The 786-nt window shown below is 44.3% G+C and overlaps 1 protein-coding gene across 1 annotated transcript in view; it reads left to right on the top strand.

Annotated features, from left to right (window-relative positions):
- Positions 1 to 786, top strand: part of fpgs (folylpolyglutamate synthase) — a 21,378-nt gene that overhangs the window by 4,678 nt on the left and 15,914 nt on the right. The gene's annotated exons all lie outside the window — the stretch shown is intronic.

Raw genomic sequence — 786 nt, 5'->3', positions numbered from 1 at the left:
TTTTTTTTTTTGGAGGGTTGAAGGACAGTTATTGTAAATAAATGGTGAATTATTACATAATTGTCAGGGCCCTGACACACTGAACCGGCGACTGAACGTTGGCAGAAAAGGCAGTCGGACTGACGGCCTCGCCCAGTTGGCCAAAGATAGTGCCTCCAAACTAGGGCTGAACAATATTGTGTTTTTAGTATCAACATCGCGATGTGCGCATGCGCAATAGTATCACAGGATGTTACAATGTTGACGCTAATCCTTTTTTGCCGTTTGATTGAAAAGTAAACTTTCACCGTTCTCCTTTTACATGAATATTACCTTCCGACCATTCCCCTTTTAAGACAGGTAGCCATGTGGACAGCGTGTGTATGTGACGTTAGTCCGACGGGTGTTTTGTTATGGGAAGCGAGGCTCTACGTGTGTAGAAGAGAACCGTAGGGAGCAGCTCCTGCTGACACAGTAGCGCGTCGTTTTCGATGTGTGTGAAGCTACAGTAGTCAGTGTTTTATGTTCGCTCCAAATAAATCACCTGATTAATGCAACATAATCACAACGTCTCCCGGCCAGGCTAACGCTAATATAGTTAGCCTAAAAAACCAAGGGGTCCGTCCGTGCCAACTAACGTTATGGTTTGGAGCCACAACACTGGAAACAAAACACTAATCTACAACAGAAGCCTATTGGCTGATCTAACGTCATTTCCACTGATTTAATTGTTCTTGGATACACAGAGTTTATTGCTAGTGTGCGTGAATTTCAAACAATCAAGCTGGCCCCGCTAGTCGACCACAA

This window comes from Etheostoma spectabile, chromosome 16 (assembly GCF_008692095.1).
Source record: "Etheostoma spectabile isolate EspeVRDwgs_2016 chromosome 16, UIUC_Espe_1.0, whole genome shotgun sequence".
NCBI lineage: Eukaryota > Metazoa > Chordata > Actinopteri > Perciformes > Percidae > Etheostoma > Etheostoma spectabile.
The sequence above is the reverse complement of the archived record's forward strand: the minus strand, read 5'-3'. Positions and strand labels throughout refer to the sequence as shown.